Source organism: Phoca vitulina, unplaced genomic scaffold, assembly GCF_004348235.1.
Source record: "Phoca vitulina isolate PV1807 unplaced genomic scaffold, GSC_HSeal_1.0 scaffold16, whole genome shotgun sequence".
NCBI lineage: Eukaryota > Metazoa > Chordata > Mammalia > Carnivora > Phocidae > Phoca > Phoca vitulina.
Genome location: NW_022589719.1, coordinates 25,859,321 through 25,867,905, shown reverse-complemented (window position 1 = coordinate 25,867,905; position 8,585 = coordinate 25,859,321).

Here is an 8,585-nt window from a genome sequence, read left to right as displayed (position 1 = left end):
GAGCTTTGTCCTGTTCTCTCCCATTCTCTTTTCCTTGTAGGAGTAGGGCTGGCAGGAGCCCAAGCCAAACACTTAAGACTCATTAGTGGGACAAATGGAGCCTGGGCTGTCCTGGTGCCCGGGCTCTGCTGGGAGGGAGAAGAGATGGGCCCGCTCCCAGGGAAGGCAGAGCCAGATCTGGGGTGTGGGTGGGGGTGTCCCACACTCACCCGCCGCCTGGGGATTGGTTCAGGGCCTTTGTTGGGAGCCCAGGAGAGAGGGCAACCCACTCAAGCTTTGACCATAAAGGCAGGTGTGTGACAAATACCACAACTGGGATAGTGACATTCTCGTGGTGCCGCCATTTCTCAGGGCTGTGCCTGGGGTTCTCGGGAGTGGCCTCGGAGGGGCAGGTATTGTTGGTCTTTTGCCTGGATTTGGATTTTTGGAAACAGCCGAAAGTCACTTGGAGGCTTGCGTTGGGGAATACTCCGGGCAATCAAGGAAGCTGATCAATTTTGGTCCAAGGTGGCTCTGAAGGCATTTTCTGAAGAGTTGAATGAGCTCTGGAAGAGTCACTAGAATAAATGTGCAGCCTTTCGGGCTGAAGGCAACAGGTCAGTGTGCTTATAAAGGAATCAAGCCTTTTTCAACCCTTTTCCTGGATGTTAGAAAGCTGAGCTGTCCCTTCTCGGAGAACCTTGTCCCAATCCCATTACCAGTAGGAATGTCTCAACACCATCTCTCTCCTATTCCTTGCTTCTGAGGCCCTCACCATGAGTCCGGCCACATATGAATCAGATACCAGATGACGGAGGAAGCCTTTGGGAACTGAACAGGAGTGGAGCTCAGGGAGTGATCCCACATTCCCTGCGATCTAGGAGCTGGAATTGGTGTTCGGGGTCAGGCGGAGCCTGAGAACAAGCTGGCCTTTGCCCATGGTGCCCTAGGGATCTGGGTGGTAGTGGTGGGTGTTGGGTGGGGGGAATCTTCTGAAGGGTTGCTGCCCACTTAGCTCTTCCTCCTTCCAGTGTCCTGTCCCCAAATGTGGTCCAGCCATCTGTCATGGTCACTGCCTGTCCTGAGAGGGTTGGAGGCAGGCCAGTTCTGATGGAGCAGTCATTCCTCGGCCGATGGCCCAGAGCAGGCCGAAGCTGGTGGACAGTATCCCTCTGCCTCTAGCTTCTCACTGAACCAGAAGCCTCGGCTCACCTGGGACAAGCCCTTTGGCCTCTGTAGCAGCAGCCTCCCTCCCTTCCTCTGCCAGCAAGTGCTGATTGATCACAGACAGGAAAAGGGCTGGCAGGGCTCAGAGGCACACCACCCTGCCCTGGGGAGCGAGCCAGGCCCTTGTGGCTCGAGCCTCCTGGGCGCAGAGTGATAAAGTGGGTTTTAATCGCTGCCGGAGAAATGACTCTAATTATACTTTTATTTATATAGCGCTCTGTCTCCAAAGGGCCAAACACCCATTCATTCATTTTTTTTGAAACAAAATTTATTGAATTTTCTTCTGATGGCAAAAGCAGAACATTCATGGTGGACCACCTAGAAAACACGGAGAAGTAAGATTCAGAAACCCGCCTGTAACATCGTCGCCCGGATATGCCACCAACATTTTTTTTAAAAGAATACTTTTTATTTCAGAATAGATTTCGATTTACAGACATGTTGCCAAAATAGTACAGAGTTCCTCTAAACCCACACCCAATTTGCCCTAATAGTTTACATTCGTAAGGTACATTTGTTACAACTAATGGAGCAACATTGATGCATTATTATTTATTCAAGTCCACACTTTATTCACAGTCCTTAGGTTTTGCCTAGCCTCCCCTTTTCTGTTCCAGGATCCCATCCCGGACACCCCATTACATTTAGTAGTCACGTCTCCTTACGCTCCCCTAGCCTGGGACCGTTTCTCAGACCTTCCTTGTATTTGGTGACCTTGACGGTGTAGAGGAGTCCTGGTCTGGTAATTTGTAGCATGTCCTTCAGTGTGAGAGAGTCTGATGTTTTTCCTGTGATTAGAAAGGGATTATAGGTTTCCGGGAGGTAGAAGTAAAGTGCCATTTTCATTCTATCAAAGGTACATGCTCTCAGTATGACCTATCATTTGTTCATTTTTTAAAAAAGATTTATCCATTTATATTAGAGAGTGAGCAAGGGGAGGAGCAGAGAGGGGGGAGAGAGAGAGAAGCAGACTCCCTGCTGAGCGCGGAGCCCAGCCGGCCACGTGCGGCCCGATCCCACCACCCGAGCAGAAAACAAGAGTCGGATGCTCCACCAACTGAGCCACCCAGGCACCCCTATCATTTGTTCATTTTCCCCTATCGTTTGTTCATTTTAACCATGCCGCACTGGCAGAGGCAGTGTCTGTCAGGATTCTCCGCTGTCAAGTTATTCTGTCCCCCTTCTATATTGTACTCTTTGCAAGGAAGACCCTAGCTCTGGCATATTCACAGATACGCTTGCAGTCTCAACGTTTCCCCTCACCCACAAAGCAAAAGCAAAGTTCCAATGGATGCTTGTTAACTCCTGACCGCTAAGGATCTTGCCAGAAGCTGGGATCTGGGTTCTAGCCTTGACCCTTTTATTTTCATAATTTCTGGAGCTCTTAGCATGGAGGCACCAATTACCCTTTTAAATGTGTCTGTGCCTTAGTTTCGTCCATGCAAACCGAACTGTTGAGTACTTACTATGCGCCAGTCCCTGTGTGAAGTGCATTCCATGCCTTGTGAATCCACGGATGACCCAGTGACAGAGGTGATGTTACCGTCTTCATGTTACGGATGAGAAAACTTGGATTTGCAGAAGTTGCCCAGAGTCACGCAGCTTTGCAAGAGGTAGAGCTGAATTGAGACCTCGGTCTGTGACTCCAGAGCTCAGCACCAAACCATGCTTACCTGGCCTGGTTAGCCACAGAGCAGGGAGGTTCAGAGTGTGGGCTCATGGGTTTCAACTGTGGCTCTTCCATTCACTAGCAGTGTGGCCTTGGGTAAGTCACTTCACATCTTTATGCCTCAGTTCTCCTATCTGTGCAGTGGGGACATGACATCTTCCAGATGGGGCTGTTGTGAGGCTTAATTTTTTTTTTTTAAGATTTATTTATTTTTGAGAGAGAGAGTGTGTGAGTGGGTGCATGAACAGTGGGGAGTGGCAGGGGCAGAGGAAAAGAGAGAATCTTAAGCAGGCTCCCCGCCCAGTGTGGAGCCCAACGTGGGGCTTGGTCTCATGACCCTTGAGATCATGACCTGAGGTGAAATCAAGAGTCAGAAGCCCAACTGACTGAGCCACCCAGGTGCCCTGAAGCTTAAATTACTCTAAAAACATGCTTGGCTCAGGGTAAGCAGTCAGGGAGGGTTATCATTATTGTTATTACTATGGTATTTTTTTCATTTGTCTGTCCGTCCGTCCATCCATCCATCCATCCATCCAGGAAAAGCACTGTCTGCTCTGGGCCCCCGTTTCCCATCTATAGTGGGTGTCGAACCAGACTAGGAGTTCTTAGCCCTTTTTGTGTCACGGACCCTTCCGGTAGGCCGGTAAAATAAAATACACAGGATCACAAAGGAAACTAATTATACTGAAATAAAGCTATCAAAATATTAAAAAACAAATCTGTGGTATATGTGTTTATTTAGTAACATAAAACAAGATCCGGTGGTAGGTCCAATCACTGCTACAATTTTGAGGTGGTAATATTAATGTTTTGAGGATACTGCAATGACGAATGAGCTATGAAAAAACCTGTCATTATTCTTCGTGACAAAGCCTTAGGTACTCCGGATTCTACTGTGGTTTGACGCTTGTGTTCACAATAGGAAAAAAGTGCTAAGTTTCAGTTACAGGCGTGTGAACATTACCCCCTCAGTCCAAGTTCACAGATGGCTGAATTGTTAACCACGGACCCCAGATTAGGAACTGAGGTGCAGGATGCCTGGGGTTCCTTCCAGCTCTGCCAAGTGTGAGTCTGATCCCCAGGAGTCCTCTGGGTGGGGAGAGGGAGCCCTGGGCTCTGAGGATGTTGGCCCCAGGACAGACATAACACAGGGCCTTTCAAGGCTCAGCCCGGCTTTCCTGAGTTGCTCTGTTCCAGAGGTTTCAGAGACACTGGCTGGCAGCACGTGCCCTGGAGCCTTTGCCCTCATCGATCAAGGCTGCAACTGCAGATCTATTGACCCAGCCTTTTGTTCTCGAGAAGCAACCTGCCTTTCTTTGTTAACCCCTGCCAGTCTGGCCCCAAACAGGATTCCTTCTGTGTTCCGGGCTCAGCACTAGGTCCAGACACACATCGGAAGGGCAGCACCCCGTGGATGACGGGCACCCAGCAAGGGTCAACGGCTCTGCTGGGTTCTCTCATCGAAATGTTTGGCTCACTGAATCAGCAAAGACGTCAAGCCCCAGGCCCGGCTGAGCTTCAGACACTGTTCTCTCCAGATTACCAGAAACCTCTATCCCTGCTTTACCACGCATGGGAGTTTGGGGTCTTCTCCACCCCAGGATCCACACATAACCATCCCCACCCCCCATCTCTCTCTCTCTCTCTCTCTCTCTCTCTCTCACACACACACACACACATACATAAACACACACACACTCACTCTCCTTCAGATTCATATACTGGTTAGGGTTGGTCTTACCCAGCATGAGAAGGAACCATAGACTCAAGCTTTGGGGTGCTTGGAAGGTGGGAAAGGACTTCTCTCCCCTAAAGTCTGCAATTTGCAGCCCCTGGTAGCCGGTATCTTCATCACTAACAACCCGTATCTGGGGGTTAAGCATTGCTCCCCCCGCCCCCGCCCCGGGGCTTTTGTTTTAGAATGAACAATCTCTAAGGGAGTGCTAATTTCTTCTGACCTTAAAGCCTTTCTTAGAGTTTGTTCGGGGAGCAGGGCAGAGGCACAGAAGGGGAAGCCATGGGGTCTGAGGGCCGGAGACCCTGCCAGAGCTGTGCTAAGGCCCTCAGCGAACTCCTCGATTCAGCTCCATCCAACAGACGTTTTTATCGGGCCATCTGTTATTCACGCTGGGCACGTGGAGATAAGGCAGGTACAGCCCCTGTCTCGGGGTAAGAGTCTGGCAGTAACCCCAAGTATGGTGTCATAGAGATTACAGTGGTGACATGTGGACAGAGCTGGACCGTGCAGAGCAGTTTGCTGACTCGGGGGATCTTGAAGGGAGACGCACTGAGCAGTTAGCTAGGCCTGGAAGGTGGGGTTTGTCAGAGCCTGGGAAGAAGAGGGAAGGAACTGCACCCTGGGTGGGGTGGGGGAGTCAGCCTGGGCAAAGGCCGGCGTCAGCACGTGATACTCTCGATGATGAGCGTTGTCTTGGTCTGCTCAGATGCCATTGCAAAATAGGACAGACCGGGTGGCTTAAACTGCGTCTCGCTGTTCTGGGGGCTGGAACACTGAGATCAAGGCGCTGGCAGGTTGTTTTCCTCCGAGGCCTCTGTCCTTGGCTTGCAGACAGTCCTGCCATCTCCCTGTGTCTTCACGTGGTCTTCCCTCTGTGAGAGTCTGTGTCCTAAACTCTTCTTTATAAAGACAGCAGTCTTATTGGGTTAGGGCCCCCTATCTTCAAATATAGGTATTTGTATTTGAGGTATAGAGGTGAGGACATCAACATATGAATTTGGGCAGGGAACACAATTCAGCTGGTAACAGGAGTTGACTTCGGAACATGAAGAAATGGGCCTGGTGGGAGGGTGGGCTGGGGATGGGCTGAGTCAGATCAGGAAAGGCCTTGACTGTCCGGGTTGAGCCTTTTGTATCAGTACTTAAAGATGCTGGCACCTGCTCCGGCCTCGGAGGCCTGCTGGAAAGCGAAAGCATCTCATCTTCCTGTCCCCAAAGCACTGGAAATTCTGGGAGTGGTGAGATTTGCTCAGGCCTACTGCCCTCAGGGCTGGTCATGGGGCGTGCCCTGAGGAGGGGCCAGCAGGGGCCTGTCTGCCATGCCCCGTGGGAGCCCCGCCCAGCTGGGTGGGTCCCAGCATCACATCTAGTAGTGAACCTTCCTGCTTTCCAGAAACTCCCATCTGGGTGGGCAGGGCTGTACAAAGATCTCACTAATCTGAGTCTGATAGGTCACAGAGAGCTCAGCTTGCCCGGGAGGGGAGGGAGCGGAGTTCTGCATCTGGGCCTTCCCATCGGGGGTGAGGCCACCCTGGGCTGGGAGGCTAGGAGGTCTGTGGTCCTAGGCTGTCTGCCTTTCCTTCTGCCTCCTGCTTTGCTCCTCCATAAAACAGGAGGTGGGGGGGTGGGGAGGTGGGGGGCGTGGAATAAAATCCCTAAGGGCCTGGCCCTTCCAGCACTGACTTCAGGATCCTGAAACTGAGAAGGAAGTAGGGGCAGAAGGGCGAAAGCAGGGGGTGGAACCCACGGGCCCCTGGGGAGAGCCTCCCCGCTCCACCCATCAGGCAGGCCAGGGAGGCCTGGGAAACTACTTTTCTAGGACACATAAAGCTGGTGGCAGCAGGGATGGAGGGCGAGTGCTCCTGCTGCATAATTCTTTTCAAAATCCTTTATTGACCTCGTGTGTTGAGTGCATGAATTCTAAGTGTAGAGCTTGGTGGTTTTCCAGGTATGAATATATTTGTGTAACCACCACTCAGATCAAGATATAGAACATACCAGAGCTCAGAAGTCTCCCTTCCTTGTACCCCTTTGCACCCCACCCCCAGACAACCACTCTTCTGACCATCAATTAGTTTTGTCCTTGAATGTCGCATACACAGAATCATACAGTATGCACCCTTCTTAAAAAAATGTTAAATTGAAGTATGACATATTAGTTTCAGGGGTACAGCATAGGGATTCAACAATTATATACATTAGGAAATGCTCACCATGATAACTGTAGTCACCATCTGTCACCACACAAAAGGTATTACCGTATTACTGACTATATTTCTTATGCTGTATTTTTCATCCCCGTGACTTCTTTATTTTATAATTGGAAGTTTGTACCTCTTAAACCCCTCCCCCTTCACCTATTTCACCCACCCTCCCTCCCTCTGGTAACCACTAATTTGTTCTCAATATTTATGAGTCTGTTTCTATTTTGTCGTTGTTGTTGTTTTGTTCATTTGTTTTTTCAGATTCCATGTATAGGTGAAATCATATGGTATTTGTCTTTCTCTGTCTGACTTATTTCACTTAGCATAATGCCCTCTAGATCCATCTTTATTGTTGTGAATGGCAAGGTTTCAGTCTTTTTTGTGACTGGGTCGTATTCCATTGTATATGTATATACACCGTATCTTCTTTCTTTCTTTTTTAAAGTAAGTTTTGTGTCCAGTGTGGGGCTTGAACTCATAACTTTGAGATCAAGAGTAGCATGCTCTACCGACTGAGCCAGCCAGGCACCCCTAGACCACATCTTTATTCATTCATCTGTAGATGGACACTTGAGTTGCTTCCATATTTTGGCTATTGTGAATAATGCTGCTATAAACATAGGGTTGCATCTGTCTTTTCAGATTACTGTTTTTGTTTTCTTCAGGTAAATATGCAGAAGTGGAATTACTGGATCGTATGGTAATTCTATTTTTTTTTAAAGATTTTATTTATTTATTTAGGGAGAGAGTGCATGAGCAAGGGGAGGGGCAGAGAGAGAGGGAGAGAGAGAATCTCAAGCAGACTCCATGCTGAGCGTGGAGCCCAACATGGGACTCGATCTCACAACCCTGAGATCATGACCTGAGCAGAAATCAAGAGTCAGACATTTAACTCACTGAACCATCTAGGCACCCCGGTAGTTCAGTTTTTCATTTTTTGAGAAAAGTCCATGCTATTTTCCAGAGTGGCTGCACCAGTTTGCATCCCCACCAACAGTGCAAAAGCATTCCCCCTTTTCCACATCCTCATCAACACTTGTTGTTTCTTGTGTTTTTCATCCCAGCCATTCTGACAGGTGTGAGGTGATACCTCATTATAGTTTTGATTTGCATTTCCCTGATGATGAGTGATGTTGAGCGTCTTTTCATGTGTCTGTTGGCCATCAGGATGTCATCTCTGGAGAAATGTCTTTTCAGGTCCTGCTATGCACTCTTTTGTGTCTGGCTTCTTTTGTTTGCTATTATACCTGAGAGGCTTTCCCACTGGATTCTGCTGGAAACAAGGAAGATCCTCCTCAAAGAGTCTGTTCCATGCATATACTCCTGAGCTTGCCTCTTCCCTGAAACATGATCCCCAAATTTCTTGACATTCCTCCTGTCAGGACATCTGCCCATTAATCTGGGTGGGCTTGTGACTGTCTTGATCAATAGCGAGTGTGGGGAGGTTGCTCTGGACTTCCCACGCTGAGGCATAAACAGTGATGCAGCTTCTTCCTGACGTGCTAGAACACTGGTGCTTGAAGCACCGGGCCACCTTGGAAGACTGCTTCCTACCCTGAGGCCGCCATGTTCCATGGAAGCCAAGATGCATGGGGAAGCCACACATAGGCACCCTGTTGTTAGCCCATCTTGAGTCTACCCAGGCAAGGCACCTCACATGCGAGGGAATGGGCAGACTCCAGCTGTCAAATCATGCCCTGCCTCCACATCTATCCAGTTGAGGTCTCAGACATCATGGAATAGAGACAAGTCATCCCTCTGGTCACCC